General features: G+C 36.9%; 1 long non-coding RNA gene across 1 annotated transcript in view; it reads left to right on the plus strand.

Annotated features, from left to right (window-relative positions):
- Nucleotides 1-1,469: 1,469 nt before the first annotated feature.
- LOC139140189 (uncharacterized) overlaps nt 1,470-20,862 on the plus strand; it is a 37,762-nt gene continuing 18,369 nt past the window's right edge. The window contains exon 1 of the long non-coding RNA XR_011553960.1: nt 1,470-1,706. This is a non-coding gene — a long non-coding RNA (uncharacterized lncRNA). The remainder of the gene's footprint in view (nt 1,707-20,862) is intronic.

Genomic DNA, 20,862 nt, shown 5'->3' on the forward strand with positions numbered 1-20,862 from the left:
TTTTGTAGGCCCACGGCGTCGAACTAGGAGTATACTCCCGCCACCTATACATCCATACACTGAGTAACGTCGATTTGTCGAATGTTTAAGGTCACTGTGTCACTAGATATACAAGAACAAGTCACGCTGGAAGTACTCCAATTTAACCAACCAATACCTGCGAATGTCCATAGTTTCAGTACTTAGTCTGTACAGTAGATCGAGGATTGACAATTCTAATATTTGACCCTTATTACGTTAGTTTGAATAGTCTGCTCATCGATGGAGGTCCCTCCACGGTACTTCCAAAAGAGAAATATAGTATAGATACTAGCCTGCAAGTCAAACACACGTAACACCATCCACATACACCGGTGCACACAGGCTGACAAACAGGGAGTGGCATAACGGGGCATGTTGAAACTAGGAAGCTGCGCTTGTATCCAAATCACCTGGGACTCATGCGCAGTAACTCACCAAGTGTTTTGCCCGGTAGCCAGAATCGTTTACCCGATGTGTACATCGTAATTGGCCCTTATGTACACGGCAAAATGTTTGATCCTTTTCACATCCCCGCGTTTCTTGACTCCCTTCGTGATTGTCAGCAATTTGAATGAAATCATCTAAGCTTATCGTTCTTTGAATGCTCCTTACATAGCACCGAAGCAGGTTTTGCATCAAACCGATTTAAAAAAAATATAATATTATGAGAATTTCAGCAGCAAGTTGATGTTAAAAGTATAGTGCTTTCATTTATGGTGTGCTTCATAGAAAATCCAAATTTTCGGGATCAGTGACTTACGTTGCTTTCGTGTGCCACTCATATTAAATAGTGAACGCCCACGCAGTTAGGGTGTGTCTGTAGCTTCCCTATGGACTCTCATAATATAGAAAATCGTCCTAAAAAGTCTTTACATAAAATATGGCACATGGATAAAATGGTAATAGATGAGTATTTAAGGTATCACTAACATGGGATGTTCAATAATTTTCGGAGTTTGGCTCGTGGTAAGCAAGTTTCACCACAAAACGTCTGAACAACTCTTCATTTTATATAAGCTAAATGGTCCCGCTGTGGCACTTCTATTTATATGATATGACAGGCATATTACACCCACGTTCCATCCTTGCAAGCCTTATTTTCAGAATCATCCCCGTGTAAATTTGCTTGTGCTAAAATGTTAGCGGATAGGTCTGAGCACGGATCACCTTCGAAACTCGTCATATTCGTCCGAGCGGAAGAAAAGAGATCGGCCGCCCTAGATATCTTCCGTGACGCAGAAAATGTCTTCCACCGCCATTGCCATATTAGAATGTCACGAGAAAAATTGATAGGTAGTGTCTGTGGCGTACCACGTGATTCACGGACGCGGCCACGCATTAGATCCGGCCAATGACCGACAGCTACGTCATCAACGATGTTCATCTTCGGCAGGAATAAACCAATCACTCAGTGTCTTCTGCAATTTTGCATTCGCAAATTATGGATCCATTTCGCTATAAGTATTGTATTCGATCGTGCTGAAAAGACTACGACGGGGAAACTTTCACCTATCGCCATCGCCATAAGTCCGCGCCGCAGTGTCTTCATTTCGAGTCCTAATAACTGAATTTGACGAGGAGAAGGTCGGTGCATGCCGTCAACGGTCATCTCAACAACCAACGTCTCATTGCTTAACACATAGCGGCAGAAGGCATCGGGTTTTTCTCCACTCGGCACAAACCACGTAAGTACGCTCATTTTTGCATACATTGCTTTATTTTTTTACGACCCCGCTAAACATGTATTAGTAAAATATCTCCCTATAAACGTCTGCGCATATGCTTCATGGATCAGTATAAGACACATAACCATAACAAATGCTAATGCCATTCTCACCGGATGGCGTACTTCACATCTTTGCAATGATCTCGTGAATTTAAAAAGTCATTGAAACTCAAACAACGTGCCGCAAAGAAGGTGATGCGTGGACGTCAATATCATTCAATAGCCTTTTACATTCTACATCTTTGACAGCACTCTTCAAAACTTGTTTGAGGACCGCGTATAAGGCCGTTTATTTGGTGCTTGTGTCCATTTTCTATCGAAATGGATAACTGCTCTTTACGCACTTCAAGGTTGAAATCAAGTAGGAAACTGACAATCACATATAGTGGCATTTTGTCAATATATGTCAATAAGCGCACCTTGAGTAATATCTGTTTGAGAGCAATTGACATATAGAAGTTCGTCTTGGCTTCCCTACAAAAGATTTAGACAATTCAATCTTACTGTATATATATATATTATACATATATATAAATATATATATATATATATATATATATATATATATATATATATATATATATATATATATATATCATAAAAATACCATAAATTACTTCAAGTACAAAGTATTAATATCTATTACTTAAGTTTCATGCCCCCTGCAATTTTCAGAGAGATCAGTCTGAAGATTGCAATTTACATGGAACTCAAGTGACAGACAATATTGCAGTATTGCAGTGTATATATATATATATATATATATATATATATATATATATATATATATATATATATATATATATATATATATATATATATATATTATATATATATATATACACTTATGGTGTTCAAAATCACTTAGGCTAGAGTAGAGTCCCACCGCAAATACATCATAGATTATGATGATGATGATGATGATGATGATGATGATGATGATGATGATGATGATGATGATGGTGACGACGATGATAATGGTGATGATGATGATAATGATGATGACGATGAAGAAGATGATGATGATAATTATGATGATGATGATGATGATGATGATGATGATGATGATGATGATGATGATGATGATGATGACCGTACTAAAGTTTGCCATTCAACAGCCGGCAAGAACACATGAGAGAAACAGAAAACAGCGCCTTATGTCATCAGATATGCAATCAATAATTCGTGAATCCAAAAATCCAGTTGTTTCATCAATAAGTAACATGTTTCTCTTTTTACTCTCGCATGGGGAAGGTCAGTGTTGGTTAATAAGTAATGGCCAGCTTTTTTAAATGAAACCTGTTACTTGCTATTTCTCTCCAGACGTATTGGGAACGGCGAAATGATCATTAAAATGTGTCATTGAATACATTGGATTGAGATGATAGGTACACTTTAGTGTCAAACGCGAATTCCTTAGTTATGGAGACAGGAGGCAAAGAAATGTACAGCTCATGAACCATTCTCCTGAAACCATTCTCCATGAAAGGCTTAGCAACAGAATTCGGTGCAAAGCCATATGCAGGCAGAGACTACCCTTTCATAACTGTATTATCCGCGCATTTTCGCGAAATTTTCATGACTTTTTATTTGAATGTAAACTTATGCCGTGTTGTTGTGTTTATTAATAGGTGTATGTCTCCTGGGTATCGCTTTTGTGACATAGAGGTAAATGTGAAAGTACAAAGAATATTAGGCCCTATCGCAGAATATGACTGCCTGTATACTGCTGTATATAAAATCTGGCCTTTTTTATAATACCTACTCAGTGAAAAAACGTAAAAGGCATATTATAAACTGACCTTTCTGTAGTCTCTGGGGTCACAAGTTGGCCTAGGGACAGTATCTGAATTTGCAAGGGAAAAACGAGTCAAATTAATAGAAAGCAAGCTTAAAGATTGTAGTAAAGTGATGAGAATAGAGACGAATAGTATACTGATAAACTGGTCTGAGGCCAATAATGTACAATCAAAATAAACTTAAATTATACTTGCAAGTAAACTTCAAAAAAGTACACAGCTCACTTAGAGATATTGAGCGATGTCGGGGTGCTATCAATAATTTGACTGGGACAGTCCGGTTGGTTCCACGTTATCATGTGCAGGTGTTGTTCAAATATTTAAAAGTTCTTTGCCTTGACAGTACATACCTGGACTTGACTGCAGGCTGGAGCGTTGACGGCGGCTGTCCTCCGTTGAAGTTTGACTTATGTCGGCTGTATGGGTAACTGAGCACAAGATCAGCTAGGAGTCGGATGTTGTATAATACAGTCTGATTTAAATGTCACGAAATGTGAATTACGAATAATGAATATCGGAGGATTTTCTTCAGCAAATATGATGATGATGATATCTTTTGAATGCCTGGCTCGAGGATATAGTTCCCCTTGGACAATTCTTGAAATCTGTATTCTTGAGAAATGTAAAATAACAATCTACTCAACCTTGTAGTTTCTAGACATATTTCTCAGCCAACAATAGCGTTTAATTACTTGTCTTGGATAAACCTTTCGTTCGAAACGAACTAGTACTTTCTACAAGTGCTCATGACAGCAAATATACCCAAGAATGTTGTGACAAGTGTTGATGCAAGTCGTGGGTAATTCCAACGCGTGTTATGACCCATACGTCGGATGGGTGGTAGAATCTTGGAAATAGTGCATGTACAATCTTATCAAAATCGACGGACAACACATAACATGTTTTGACTCCACGTTTTTGCCCTCGGTTCAGGAAAATCAAATCGCGCCGTTACCCTTCGCATAAATAAATCAACCCCTGAAATGTGCAGGGCAACATGTTATACGCCAGGGACGTATATTTTATTCAGGCAGCTGATAAATTTTGATAATGTCCCAAAGCCTGTTCTACCATTTATCATTGATTAATGTGGCTCACATCCACCCCTCTTGAGCCTGGAAGTCATTTAACAAGCAAACTAAGTATATGTTTATACTTTTAAATATCATTTTCAGTGACTTTCCTGAACTGTGTTTAGAAAACGCTCATTTCGCCTTAATCCATGATATTGATTTTCCCTAATGCCTTCATATCGGCTTTCGATTCAGCGTAGTAGGATATTATAATTTCCCATGTCTTTGTATTGAAAATGGATTTATATATTTTGTTTACTGATGGTAAGAAAGAGTCCCTGTCTCCATTCACTAAGTTTTGAAAAACAGACATACACAAAGAGAACAATTTTCATAACGCTCGTAGACTAAAGTTGCAACATGAAGAAAACCGATTTTCGCATGAGGGTCCAAGTTCCAAGTTAACCGTTAGAGCGCCAAAGTCATCTTTCGTCACTTTTATCAAATGTAACGCAGACAACTTTTTTCAGATCAAGACAACGTCTTTTCAAAATTTTCCCGAAATTTTGATTAAAAATTGTAGCCAATGAGAAATATTGTCCCTTTGGTCCAAAATTATAAAAACAGTTACATTAAAAATTCATAAAAATTGGTAAAATGTTGCACTAAAATTTGGGTGGGAAAAATTACAGCACTAGTTAGTCAAACACCTTCCAACGCAACATTTTGTACATTTCAGTCATCACTAAAAGTCAATATGCAATGACTGCCCTATTCGCGCACAATTTTACGCTCAATGATAAACGCGTCGGTAGATTTCAAAATGCCAGTTTAGCTTCTACATACCAATCCAGCAGTTTGTGATTAGACCAGGTAAAATCAAATTGCAGAAGAGGAGTTCCCTTTTTCACAAAATCTGTCTGTTAAGGTGCCTTTTCAGTCCTGAAAGTAACCTAGATGGCGGTGTTAATCTTTCATATTTAAGGATACGGGTTTTCCTTTGCTTTCTAAATCTTTTCCAAGAAACCGATGTAAAATGATACCTTACCGTATTGGGAACCACGCTGATACGCTATAGAATATCACAGCAGCAGGTTACTTCTGGTCACACGATACGAATCTGTCTCAAATTGATTTGAAAACCCAGCCTGGCAGTTTATTACCGGGGATTAGCACCCTCCAAGAGGGGTTATTTTTCCTGAAGGAGAATTTTCAATAATAGCAATGCGAGACGACATCGTTCACGGTAAAACATGCCCATTGAAATGTCACCTCACTGACAAATTACCGATGCTCTTTGTCGAAACCTCTCAGATTTGATGAACTCCGCATCCAGAAACTGTTGGTGCTACCCCATTTGACGAGAACCTTTTAGGAGCACAGCGAGAATCCAACGAAGCTCTGCAAACCGGGATATCAACAGATTAACCCGGTTTCGTTGATCTCCCCGACCGCTTTTGAAGTTGAACTCATTACACCTACTCGACCCCGACCGGCTTTTTTTGTAATCTCTAATGAAATATCGGTTGGACGAATAATGTCAAATCAACAGTATAGCGAAGTGACGTCACACATTTTAATCAACGAGTTATTATAAATACCTGAATTAACTTGTGGCAAGTTTTTCAGTATTCTGCTTCTCTATATCAACTACCTTGTCTGACCCAATCCGTTTGTCATGCTGCTATATTGAGTATTCGTTTTGTCAACACAGCTTGTATGTGTGTAGTGATCATTGTTTATTGTTTACAAATGAATTCTAGTCCGGACTTGAATGCAATTTTCGACAATAACAATGTAGATTATGCTCATATAGGTTGTGTTAATACGCTAAATACTTGGCATTAAATTACAGTTTAGGGATTCAATGCAGATAGCGTAGGCCCGTGGGAAACCACCAAACAAAAGTTCTGAAAAAAATAGCCGAAAGATTCAGCTTATGGAACTTTAAGATAGCTGTCACATTATCAACAACAATAAATGAGAATGGCATTACGCAGGTTTGTTATATTCACCAGCTTTATGTTGCTTTTACTCTTCGAAGATCCCTCAGCTGTAAACTGTGAATCTTCCATTATTGTTTTTTAAGATACTGTTCCTTGTTCTACCCCTATATTTAATGCCAAGTAGTGCCTACTTTTCAACTTGTCGACACAGCCCGTGTTTCTTCAATTTCCAATGATATTTATTTCACTGATGAATTTGAGCTTTGCCAAAAAGATAGAACACAGCGCATTATGTTGGCAAGGCCAATACTTTTGATTTCAATAAACTTCAAGGAAGAAGAAAATGTCATTGCCTTCTGGAATAATACTGATGACAATATGGTCGAAAATTACCGGTGTTACCCTTAACGTATTTGGTCCTTTTGTCACGTTGATATTTAAATTTCTTACTAGCGAAAGGTTCTACTGAAACTGATAAGGTCGAGGAAATGAATAATAAACATCATCGTATCTGACGAAGGCAGGTGATATGATCTACACCAGCTAACGACCCCGATTACTCGGAATGATACTCACCCAATTACAAATTTGTCCGCTTTAAACGAAATAGAATAAAATGTAAAGAAGCCCGTGCTGTGCCAGGCATACTACTCTTTGAGGTAGAATGTGCCTCAGGGACAGATATTCAGACTCCAAAACTTCTACAATTCTTTTTCTGATCTATCACTTGTGTGGGTTCATTATAAAGCTCTCTGTGTATGAAAAACTTTTCATCGTCTTAGTTTTTTCAAAACTCGAAAATTTTCATTTTTCTCCATAGAGTGAACTCGGGAGTGGCGGCCATTTTGAATTTCAGACATCGATAAAATCATGGCTAACTTGTTTCTCTATTAGCAAAATTTGCATGGTAACCCCATTTTTTATTCGTGAGTTTGAAAGAGGATAGCTGAAAGATTCTTTGAGGAAAGTTTGATTACACGTTTGTCATTCATTTTCGAGACGCATAATGCCTTAAAGCGTTTTCTTCAGGGCCTACATGTAAGACGATTTTACCCTTCAACTACATAAATTTTCCTTTGCTGCAGTTTACCGGCAATCACGTAATTCGAGTATTTTCACGAGATGGTCGTTTGAAACGTGCAACCCGGCGTCAGCTCTGCTACCCGTGAGGACGACAATGAAAGTGCTACGTGATAAGCACTTCTAACTTAAAATCCGGAAATTAACTCGTTTCGGTACTTTTAGCATTGATTAGCTTTACTGCTTACCGAATTCATCTCCACTAATGTACTTTAATCGCCCGTAAACTTGATCGCAAGCTTATTAAAGGGATCATTTACAGTTAATCATCGGTTATATGTCTTGAATCCTAAACAAAAGAAGGCTGAAAATCAGTTTCAGGCGTCGAGATGAAGATCAAAGTAGTGATCATAGCCGGTGTGCATCAAACTCATGCGACGTCACAATCCCGCCGGATTAATACACCTCTGATTGGATCATCCCCAGTGGTACCATCCCCACCGACAATTCAACCGTTATTTCACTATTACATTCATTTACCTCCATCGTTAATGCCAAAGAATCAAATAATCTTCAACTTTGGGAGGTAACGAGGAGACTTATATGAATGTGCCTGATGCTTCGTTTGTCATTCTCTGCCTTGCGGTGTGAAAGTGCAAATTGATAATGGTTTACTGGTAATAACGAAAAGGAGAAACCTTTTTGCCTCTTTTATTTCGCGACTATAAGTGCGTCATTTCAAGAGCGAAAGGAACTTACACATAGCGCAGGCATAAATTCGCCTACACCTCCCGAAACAGGAAAAGAAAAGCAATATAAAGAAGCTTGCTCTTTGATATTACCATCCGCAAAAGTTATATATATATATATATATATATATATATATATATATATATATATATATATATATATATATATATATATATATATATATATATATCGTTATAATATTCAAACAAATTACTTCTTCAAGAACAAAGTAACTATATTTGTTATTTAAGTTTCATACATCTAGCAATCTTCAGACTAGTTTTTTCCCAATAATATATTTCCCAATAATATAAATGAGAAAAAATCCTACTCGGATACATACATACATATATATATATATATATATATATATATATATATATATATATATATATATATGTATATATGTATGTATGTATGTATGTATGTATGTATGTATGTATGTATGTATCCGAGTAGGATAAATGCATTTTAACTTGGGATGTATTTTCAATGTCGAAGGCTAACATACTTCTCGGAAAGCCAGATAAGGTTTAGGTAGCGTTAATATTCAAATAACATGGAAAACACTTTTGCTTGGACATAAATTTTATTGACAAGAAATTTGACGGTTTAAAAATATAAAATTAATGCATGCACTACAAGCAATAGTTGCTGTGTTATGTAAAGCTGAATATAGTCATCAAGAGATGTAACAGCAAATGTGTCTATGACTAGTTTTACAAAACAATGAAATTAACAGGAGATTTTGCAACTCGAAAATAGAAAAAGGTGTTTGAAAATGTAACTTGATTCTACATTTGTTTCGTTTAATAAATGCTCAACTGTTTTGTTGTTTATTGAAAGGGACTTAAAACTTCTAACAGTTCACTTACAGATGAAACGCCAAAACAAACCTGATATGACAATAATTGTTTTATTGAGGAGAAAAAACAAACATGTATGTATGTATGTATGTGTATGTATTGTATGTATGTATGTATGTATGTATGTATGTATGTATGTATGTATGTATGTATGTATGTATGTATGTATGTATGTATGTATGTATGTATGTATGTATGTATGTATGTATGTATGTATGTATGTATGTATGTATGTATGTATCATTTTCAAATAGATTCATCAAATTGCACTTAATTAAATAATATCGAGATGCTCACTCTGTTATGCCATTTCTCCGTAACCATCCCAAATGTAATCAACGACAGTCTGTCATTTAAATTCGAATAAACGACTTAATGTTAGTATCATAGTCAACACAAATGCTTCAAAATGTCACATGATATTGTTATTCAACAGACCGGCAAGAACAAGTCGGGGAACTTTTTAATTAACTATTTATACCAAACTCTCTGTACTCATGGCTTAGCGGTATACCTGTATTCCTGAAATTCGCTGCCAGGAAGCTTAAATTGAAGCCATCTCATTAAAAATACATCATGCGGTTTACCATCCATCAAGACTGACATTTTGAAACACCCTCGCGCAATATAGAATTATACTACTTAAGAGTCTATATCGCAAGGTGTGTATGCTTAAGATTTCTGTTTACCTACAACCCCCTGACATATCCACTGACAGAGACAACCAACTAGGCATTTAGTTACCATGAATAATTTATGTTTACATGTCTTGACAAGATTTGTCAACATTTTGTCTCTCCGTCCTGAAAAACAGTTTGTTCTTTACCTTTGTCATATAAGGGCAGACATATCCGACAGGGGCGTCCTCTCGCAACTGACTACCGGGCACAGGTTTACTTGAAGACATTCACGGAAACGTCGACCGCCACTTAAGTATGGCATATGCGTACCTGATAACTAACGCCGTTAATCTCTCAACTCCACTCACCGACTCACCGGCAGTGCGCGAAGACAATGCTCTCTCAGAGCAGCTTTCAAAGTTATCTACCAACCAACCAATGAACCTGCCTGTACCATTTGTGGCTCTAAGTGTTCAAAACCCTTGACGGGTCTGAATTTGTCTCAAGATTCTGAAACGAGAGCAAAGTTTTCCTGTCAAACTTCTGACTCACCGACATCCTTAAATGGTGCGTCTAAACACAGGCAGATACATTAATAGCCGAAATCCATGTGTTTATGTGCGTACATGTATGTATGTATGTATGTATGTATGTATGTATGTATGTATGTATGTATGTATGTATGTATGTATGTATGTATGTATGTATGTATGTATGTATGTATGTATGTATGTATGTATGTATGTATGTATGTATGTATTTTTGTATGTATCTATGTATGTATCTATGTATGTATCTATCTATGTATCTATGTATCTATGTATGTAGGTATGTGCGTGCGTGCGTGCGTGCATGCATGCATATGTATGTATGTATGTTTACAGCTTATAATTAAAGAAAAAAGTCACGATTAGTCATATCTCATGTACGTCGTTATGTAATTTCAATGCATAAAACGTGTACAAGTAACTAAACCTTGTAATATACATACTTCTTAATGAGAGAGAAAATCAATAAACTCACTGAACTTATTCAAAGATAACAATAACAATAACAATAACAATAACAATATTTCTGAATGTATTTGTTCTCAAATTGTCAAAGAAAGAGCACGCTTTAAAGGTATACTTTCACCTGTTCCAATTTTGCCACGGTTGCCATTGAAAGAGAAAATCTAACCAATCACATAGTTTAAGCGGGTGGCCACTTTTTAAAAACAGCGCCCTCGCATGGGCATTTTGAATACCAAGGAACGCCCCTTTGACCATATATGGGCGTATTTAGATTACAGGTGACTGTATACCTTTAATAGCAAATGATACTGATCTTCTCCCTTATTCAGTTCACAAAATGTACACCATCATAGGTCTCGACCAATCCCATATTGTCTTTCTCTTTAAAAGTTTAGAATATAAGCGGAGCAACGGAAACGTTCAAGCATTTGCATATAGACTGATATTTTCACCTAAAAGAGATATTTTCGGGGTCAAGCGTGCATTTAAAGTTGCAATACAAAACTATAATAATATTACAATAGAAGCTTATTCAATGTTCATATTTCACTTTTCCAATTAGCAAACAAAAACATTTTAAGTTAATAACAAAATGTTTTACAAATCTACCAATATCTTGAACCGTCTGATGTTTCCAAACATCTTGAAATCGCAAAACAATAGAAGATCTTTCACATGACGCGCCCATCATCGCTTTTTCGTAGTCCTGGACATTTCGATGTTGTACAACATATCGTAACATTTTCTTCGGTATCTTCTTGTGGGCATATTTTTTAGCTTTGTCCGGTACTTATCACAACGTTTAGCAGTTTACAAAAGTGTCGGGTGTCTTCAACATTCTCCTCAAACAACGACGTTCGTAGATTTGCTGGTGACACCCTAAAAGACACGACATACAAAATACTGCATTCTTTATAAGTAATCACAGCGTTTGTAACCCTAAATCTCCAATGTATATGTTAATATTGGCAATATCATAGTGTCAAACACATCGGAATAAACATGATATGGACAAATTCTCCCCTTTTTATGGTCCTAAGAATACTGTGGCGGGCATTTCTTGCCTGTTTGGCAAGAGTTTTTGTTGTCATTTACCACTGTAATCTACAAGAAAGTAGAATACCTAGATACTTAAAGTATGATACACCTTGAACATGTTCAATTGGAAATCCATTTTTCCGTTTTTGATAAATGCCCACCAGATTTAAAAACAAGGATCTTGTTTTTTTTTCTAAATTTACACTTAACTTCTACTTCTTAAAATATAAACTTAAGACTATATATAATCGCTGAAAACCAATTACCAAAAAAAGGAAAAAGGTACAGGAAAAAGTACAACGTCATCAGCAAACAAAAGACACGATTGGAACTAATTTAGGAGAATTGACCATTAAATCTTTATGTTTTTAAAATTTCTCAAAAATGTTGGGTGCCATATAGCAAATTACTCATAGAAACAAGTTTATCGCAAGAAAAGATATGCAGATGAGCTTACATTTGCAGATTAAACCAACATTACGTCACTATCTAGTTATCCCAAATCAGTTCCAATCGTGTTCCAATGGTTTTCTGGACAGAATACCTGGCCCTTCTTTTCAAAGCCACTATAATTGCCTTCATCCAACCTATTAGAAACGGTCCGGCATTAAATAACGTATTGAAAAGAACATTTAAATGTGTGTGTATGTATGATAACCGAAATCCATAATTTATGCATTACAAAAAAATCTCTGGATTCTGTGAAACTTTAGTTATCTATGATCTCTTAACATTCTTTTTTTTTTGAAGATGATGCTTATGTTTCCTTGTCTTTTATAATGTGCCTCCTTTTTACGATTTTTCACTTTTTGCTACAGTTGTATTTTGTACGTAAATCAAACAGCAATGGCCGTTAATTTGAGATTTTTCGTCAAGTATCGTACTTGCTTCACCTGTTTGAATCTTTTTTTCTCAGATTCATGCTCTAGAGCTCACTTAAATCTCGACTGACTGTAGCGTTCCCTGGTTGAAGGCAAACTTGCGGAATAATTTATTTAATGAAGCGTCGAAAGTGCTTCTAGTGGTGCCGTGACAACCGACACATGTACACATTTTAGAAAAGTGAGAATTGAGAAAGAGGGATTGGGCATTGAAGTAAAACAGCCAATTAACTTTACACTAACAACTTGATGTGTTAAAATTCTCATTTAATTCGACCCTAGGTGGAGAACGGAAGTTAACGGTATTCAACCACTGGCAACATTCAACTTTGTAACTCAGTTAATGCACATTATTAGATTTGGCAAACACGCTTGTTCGGTGATTTTAACAGAGCAAAGAAAGCGAAGGTTTTTTTGGATATTAAATCACGGAAGGCAGTGATCGGAAAACGTTTTAAAATAATCCAATACAACATTTGATACATAACCAACCTATTCACCTGCATGTTAAATGCAAGGAATACACGTTTCGGCCGATTGTACCTTCAGAGGTCGGTCTATACCTTGCAGTCGAACAGCGCAATAAACCAATTTTCCTAGTACAGCTGTTCTTTTCCACAAAAGTTTACTATTCACCGCCTCAAGTTAAAAAGTCCCTTTGGGGTCACCAAGATGCCAACATGACATTGGAAAGTGACGAACGAGTATTCTGTTCCTTTTAATAGGCAAACAAGGAACTTTTATTGAACTTGAATGTTTTCATTGGCACGTGACGAACGAGTATTTGTTCCTTTTAAAAGGCAAACAAGAAACTTTCATTGAACTTGGATGTTTTCACAGCCGCAGCGGGTTTCATCGTTCGAAGCCTATGATACTGCTACTAGATCCCCTTTATCAGTGTATTCTGTGTGGTTTAATACAAAACGATAACTAACTTTGTATAACTATTCAAGTATACGAATTTCTTGAAGACCGAGGTGTTCTAATTATCCGCCATGCTGTCCAGTCAAAAGTTTTAAACTTCTGCTTTTTCATTCCGCCATGTATAGCTCTGAATAGCTCTGAAAAACTCACGCGTTCGAAGAAAAAAAAACCAGAGTTAGATATTCATTGTTAGCCTATGCAACGTTGAGATTATGAATGCAGCAGATCATAACACTCAAATCAAACGCGATTTGAGTCAGGTCTCAAAGCCAGATATGTTCGACGAAGAACAATACTTGCAATCCCTAAAGAGCCGAAGACGGTGTCAAAACCCCTTCAAACCATGTACTGTAGCACAAACCCATCTTTCCTCGTTTATTTGTAAACTAATTGCAGTGTGATCTGTATTGTAGTAAGATTATTCCAAACTCGCAGTGATGCAATCCACAATCATGTTATGTGGATACGTTTACTGTTGTAGTTGATTCTGTAATTTTCTTTATCGTCACACTGTTAACTCTTCTCAATTGATATTAATTTTCAATTAAGCGTTTCTTTTCAACGTATCATGTCTTATCTATACGCATGACTAATCTGTCCATCCACATCGTGCAATATGTTATAAGAAATCATACATTTCTTAATTTATCCCAAAGGATTTTATTCTCAACGGGGCACTGTTCTGTCGAAAGAATGTTGCATAATTCTTTGTGCTCCATTGGCAATGAATTATGCGATTCGTATTATTGTGCGTTTTAAAGTGAATTCCTGTGCTGACAGCTCGCATTTACGTTCACAATTCATATTTGATTTATCGACTATCGACAAGTTAATTGATTTCTTATGCTGTAGTCTTTTCAATTCTTCAACAATAAGCTCCGATTTTTTAAGCTCGTCAGTCGGATTCGACCAAATTATATCACACGCCACATTCATAATTTTGGAAAATTTGCTTGGGATTCAGTGAACGCTTTCGTCAAGGAAAGCCGACAGCATTGTCAACCTTACTTCGATGATAGGTTTCAGTGAATACAGAGATGCGGTATGCGTAAGGCTCAACCAATGAGATCCAGTTTCAAGGATTCCATAACGGTAAAAACCATTTAACGGTATAGATTAAGTTACAAAACTTTCCCTCATAGAGTGGGCATCAGCTATCTCAATAGTTCCCGAAACAATTTTGGTTTCAATTTGAGTTTCACTTCTTCATATTCTTAACTCCTATTCAGAATTTTTATGATTACAAAAATGACCAAAAGTATGGCACACAATTACCAGTCACTTATGGGATATTCTGGTTTTGAGATCGTACTTAGACAAGCAGTCGTTTTTAGAATGTTATTAATACTTTGTTCAAATTTACTTCGTTGGTTTATTTCAACGTGAAGGCAATCCAAAGATATGAGATCCTGTAATTAATATGTCTTCTATTAAAATGAATGACCCTGTTACCTATACCACAGTAAGCGCTGGCAGATACAAGTGCTGATGTAGCTGATATCCGGAGATCGTCTTAAACGCGTCACTCCTTATCTCCTGGCCATTATAATCTTTAGTTTGAGTTTAGGGCTGAGAGAAATCTCATGGTTTTGATTCTCACATTTTTTTAGGGATCATAAAACAGTTTGTTATCGAAAGTCACCAGAATCTAGGGCAATTATCGCCGTAAACTACAAATGCCGTCATGGCACCATTCAAGCGTGACATCCTCACAGTAAGCGAGGTTACCCACACATCTCCTTGATTTGTGCACTCAGACATTGTTTGCTAAAGGGTTTATTCAATGTCATTAATTTCCGAACAGTTTGAAACTTACCACTTAATTTCAAGATTATCTGTTAAAAATATACTCCAAAATTCTTGATTATGTTTTTAAGTTGTGGAGTAAACTGAATGAGAAGGCGATGTTTGTCGGTGCTAAAAATTGCACGCTCTTCAAGGTAAAGTTGTCAGAACTGAGATGATCTTATCATACCACCTGTTAGACATGCAAATATCCTTTGTCACGAACATTACAAAAATCAATGCCCTTACTTTTGCCAACACAGATGAAACTTATTCCCTTAATTTCCTTGAAAATATTGTGTATGGCTGTCAAAAATATCTGTTGGCAAAATTACAAAATTGCTAGCCCATCTCCTTTGTGGGAAAGAGGTTGGTCTCCTCATTCAAAGATAATAAAGGTAATAAGAACGAAATGATCTTCAAAACGATGCTGTCAATTTTTTGAAATATTTGTACAGAAGAAATTTGCTTCAGTTTAATAAGTGATATCAGTGTGTACAGATCAAGGAGAATTGTGGGTAACATCACTGAATGTGAGCTTGTGTAACGCGTTAGTAGTTAATGTGCTGCAGCCATTCTGAGACCAGACCCAAGTATAGCTTTGATCGGGGATATTAGGGCCAAGCAATCAGCCAAATGACTCATCTTCGGCCTTAATGGTCCTTAAAAGTTAACACGTGGAGGCCGTACCTATAGCGAAGAATGTAGAAGTCTTTCAATCAGGCAATTGCATTAAATGCCATGGCTAAGCCGCATCATGCGACAGTCACGTTGATTAAACCACATACTGGGAATCATAGAACCCATAAAAAATATGTAACATACATCTGAGCAAGCATATACATCACCAATGAAATAACAATCATCAGAAAAATGAACGAATAAATAAATAAATATACGCGTAAATAAGTTAGCTACTGTTAATACATACTAATTTGTTCAGAAGTCGCATCGGACGAGACTTGAATATCAGCTTGCTTGCGCAATGAGTCAAATGCAACACAATAGTCCTGTTATTGTATTATTCTTTTCGAACATTATCATGGGATTAGAATCAAGTGGTCGAGTCCTCGTTAAAAACAAATGCAGAACACGCGTGATGGTGGGTGGGGCGGGAGTTCTATTTCATAGGCCAGTCCCCGGAATTGCTTCAGAGCGTTCAGAATGAGATATTCCCTCATTAACCCACACCTACACGGTGCACTGGAAACCCGTGTTCGGCGGCTGTCGTCTTTTTCCAATCATCTTGTAACTATAGCTATATTTACAAGCTTTCCATCGTACGTGTTTTTCTTCCTTGATAACGCCCCCATTGTTCCCTGAAGTATACGTTCTCTGTGGTGCTGTTTCTCGGTGTGTTCTCTGAAAGTGTAATTGCTGTTTCAGTTCTTCGGAGGCTTATATAATTTCTTAACTTTTGATCCTGTAAATATCATCCATCCTCTCAAGAGCTAGAATCACTTCGCTGGTCTACAGAAGTAAGTTGCTTTTCAGACAGCAACAATTCACCAACTTTTCCCGAGAAGATTTCACAAGGACAATGGAAATAATTTATGATTGAAACATCAGTGAATTGAAAGTAATGGTCTTCCATAATGACATAAGTGCTCTGTGATCTTAGATGAATTTATACTATTTACGATTAAAGTGGTTGTTTGCTAGTTTAAATCTTCAATTTTTGATGAATGCATTAACTTGCGTATATAAGGGTTATTGTGGGTTAGTTTCGAAATGGTTGCAAAAGCCTTCCGCCACCGCTGTAGCTGGTAAACAGTGTGAACTGAAAATAAAAACGATTGCGGTTTGTGAGGTTTTGAATCAAACATGTATGCTATTAGTATGCAGGAAAACGCCGCTAAACCAAGATCTAATATTCATTACGCGAATATAAAGATCAACACATCTTCTTAGTTTACAAATAACATATCCATTACCTCATGATCAGCCTAAGCTATCTTCCCTAAGATATGATTATTGTGTATGTTCCCCATAGTAGCCTTGAGTCCGCCGATCAATTCAGACTGCATATAATATGTACTTTTAGGATTGATGTCTCTTTCATCTGCTGTAATCTTCCATTTGGAGATAACCTTTCATGTGGCCTACCATGCGACCTTATAAATATATATACATCCTTGAATGTTGGTTTATAATTGACATTTTTCTTCAATTGTTTTCCTTTCAAACTTTTTTAGTACGTATTTTATGACATTAATTTCGTCATAAATTCTGTTTTAGTAGTTATTATTGTTTTTTTTACCTGGCGTTTTGTGTGGCGTTGTTATTGATCATTAATGAATTATTGTTACATTAATTAAAAGTATAAGAATATGACAAGGCGCTCAGGTCTGTGATTTTCAAACCCTAACGCTTACTAAACATTGATCAAGTATAATCCTTTGTACCCACCGTATATAGACTGTTATTGTAGACGTCTAGATGCCCACATGTGGATCTATTTTTTAAGAAGCACACATGTGGATCTTTTTTTTAAAAGATGCACGTCATTTCTTCCCTTTATTCCAGCGGGAAGTGTATCGAAATGTGTGACGGCGGGTTCGATGTGGAACACGCTGCCTATACTTGTGTCCGTGAGAATTTGTAACATTAAACGTTGAGTTCGGTACATCGAAAAAATACTCTGAAACGATAAACCACACCACGCATGCATGGATTCCTTAAAGTGTGTACATGTTTCTATTTCACCTTATGATGGATAGGGGCTACGCGGACACTCATTGGTACAAGTAGTTGCCAGTGGTTCAAAATAAACCTCGCTGCCTCACACATGCAGGATGTTGTCTTTGATATACATATATTTCGGCCGATCTTTCCGTCTTGTCTGTCTGGCGCGCGGGTGCGCGAAACTTGCAACCCATATGTCACCATACTCATCTACGTCTGCATTGATATATACAACAATACACGTACATACCTTGAGCGGTCGAACAAAACCAATGGATGAGGGTCGCTGGTCGTCTAAAGTGCCCCTTACGATATACACAGTATGTTTAACTCCATACATTTTACACCCACCACAGGTTTTCGATTCACGGAAATTGGAAAAAATTTCAAGTGTTGATCTTCATCATTTTTGTCGCTTTGATCATAATCGTTTATTCCCCTGGAAAAAGATAAGGCCTGTAATTGATGATTTCGTGAAGGATGCTTTAAGAGCCGTAAGGCCCCAGAAGATAATGGTAATTTATGGTCAGCCATCTTTAAGTTATAGCCATTGACATGCATTCCAAAGGACATAGTGCTTTCAAATATAAGTTGTATCACCCCGTAAAACTTACATGATAAATATTTGATTAGCTTCACCAGAAATTACTAATGATGACATATACCAATTTCAAAAGGACAATTTAGCGTGAATAATTAGGGTTTTTTTAACGATCGGCTCTCTGCAACATCGTGGGTGGAGTAATGAGTAGACTCCTACACGCCTCCTCCACACCTCCCATGTGGCAGTTTCCATGGTAACAGAACAGGGAAAGCGTATTGTTCATGTGCAAGGCTCGAACGTCAACTTGTGTGATCCCTACCTTACCTTGTGTATCTTTCAAACTCGTAAGTGGCAACGTGCATGCCGATGGAAACCTTTGTTACAAAACATGCCATATTATCGAAAATATAGCTCCATACATGAATGGATGCGTGCGTACTTCCGTACATACGTACCTACTTCCGTACGTACTTCCGTACATACGTACCTACTTCCGTACGTACTTCCATAGATAGATAGATAGATAGATAGATAGATAGATAGATAGATAGATAGATAGATAGATAGATAGATAGATAGATAGATAGACAGACAGATACATAGATACATAGATACATACATACATACATACATACATACATACATACATACATACATACATACATACATACATACATACATACATACATACATACATACATACATACATACATACATACATACATACATATATACATACATACATAAATACATACGTACATACATACATACATACATACATACATACATACATACATACATACATACATACATACATACATACATACATACATACATACATACATACATACATACATACATACATACATACATACATACATACATACATACATACATACATACATACATACATACATACATACATACATACACACACGTGTCACTAGTACCCCACAAATCGTAGAAAGGATGACAGCATAGCGCAAATCTGTACACGAAACATACCATGAATGGCGAATGATAAGGAAATGCTCGGAAACTAAATCATTTTTAATAGACTTTAAAGACCTGTATGTCATCACAATACACCACTGCTTTATATAGACTACATTATAATTTTTTTGCAATCAGTACGCCTATGTAATGTATTATAAAGAATTGCCATATCTCTGTCTTACACAGTAATATTGCCTGTCTCTCTGTCTGTCTGACATTTGCTTTCCTGCGTGTCATTTTGTTTCCGATGGGAAAAGTGACGGTGAAGAACGTGTTTATAGAATCGCGGAAAACCCTCCTACCTGCAGAGATTTTAATCAAGATGTTCGTGGTGCATCCACCAGCGGCAACGTCAGCGAGTCGATCGGAAATCGTCAACGTTGAGTGGAGTGCCGTTTTGTATAATCGCTCAGCGCTATCAATATTTGACCCACATCTTTGCTACTAATCAAGAATGAAAGTACAACGCCTATAGGGATGCCAGATATTGACGTTTTCATCAAAGCTTCTTTGAACGTCACGCAAATTCAAAAAGTCGCTCTTTTCTGTCGACAAAAAGTCACGTGACTTGTGATTAAGGCCTGATGCAATACTATATGATACTGGACCAACCTGTGTGCTGTCTGCAGAGATTAAACTAACAACGGCAACAGTGGATTCGCAAATTATGTTTAATATTGGGTGGCATGATAATTTCCGAGTAAATAGTTTTTTGGATCGCATTGAGGGAACGACGAGAATCTGAAGGCAGAAAGTGGTTCGGGCATCGAAATTGCTCTTACAGTATTGAAAATATTTTATCATGAAACTTTTTTACAGACATACACTTGCATGGATGGCTATTTGAAGGGAGATATTTCTCTGTTGAGTCGCATGTCAGCTAGACAGCATATCCGTTAAAATAGTAGCATAAACATTCGAAAGAAAACTGTTGAATCTCTATGGTGGCACAACATCGGCTGTTGCGGTGACAACCAAGTCGACTCGTCGAGGACGCTCACAGTATAGGGAACGCACAAGTTGCCTGCAATGAGGAGAGAATGGTTAGCGAAGACTCATATTATTTGAAATTCACAGCCTGTTCGTCACGGGTGAGAAAGCGACGGTTTCGGGACCTATCGGTAGCACGGGATGCGCTGCATAAAGTGACGTGCGTTCACGACTTGACAGTCTGAGAAGAGGGGAGGCGACAAATAAAGCGCGAACTCAAGAGTCTTAGAGAGATAGGGGAGAGA

Source organism: Ptychodera flava, chromosome 9 (assembly GCF_041260155.1).
Source record: "Ptychodera flava strain L36383 chromosome 9, AS_Pfla_20210202, whole genome shotgun sequence".
In the NCBI taxonomy this organism is placed as follows: domain Eukaryota; kingdom Metazoa; phylum Hemichordata; class Enteropneusta; family Ptychoderidae; genus Ptychodera; species Ptychodera flava.